Source organism: Myripristis murdjan, chromosome 7 (assembly GCF_902150065.1).
Source record: "Myripristis murdjan chromosome 7, fMyrMur1.1, whole genome shotgun sequence".
Lineage (NCBI taxonomy): Eukaryota > Metazoa > Chordata > Actinopteri > Holocentriformes > Holocentridae > Myripristis > Myripristis murdjan.
Window position 1 is genome coordinate 17970720 of NC_043986.1, and position 670 is coordinate 17971389.

The following is a 670-nucleotide window of genomic DNA, read 5'->3' on the forward strand; positions in this document are numbered from 1 at the left end:
AGTCTATATTGGAGCTCTGTAAGCATATTCCTTTTGCTCTGTGTTTGTAGTTGGCATGAGAAAGACTGCCTGCAGCTTATGTGATGGTCTGTGGATATGTGGGGATGCGGGGGGGTTTGTGTGCATGTGTATTTAAACCCCAGGCCATGAAAGTGTTTGTGTGTGTATGTGTGAGTGTGTGTGTGTGTGTGTGTGTGTGTGTGTGTGTGTGTGTGTGTTTGGATTTGTGCACGTGTATCTGTATGTGTGCATGCATGCCCACCAGTGTGTGTGTGTGTGTGTGTGTGTGTGTGTGTGTGTGTGTGTGTGTGCACGCAGGGGAAGAAGGAAGAGTGTAGGTGAGTGTAGAAGACAAACCTGTCAGTTCCACAGCTGGTTTCTCTGGCTGCAGGGCTCAGGCCGGAGCAGGGTGACACTCAGCATCACAGCACCACAGCACAGGGCCCGGGGTAAACACACCAACGTATACTGTAGGCAGGCGCACACACACACACACACACACACACACGCGCGCGCGCATGCGCACACAACTTGGTTGGCTGCCCTCACCCATAAGACCAGGAGACCAGTGAAACACACCACCTGGGCACGTCATCATATCTTGTCAAAGAATTTCTGTCGTTTCTTTTTTCTTTTTTTTTTTTTTTTTGGCTGAATGGAGGTGTGAACA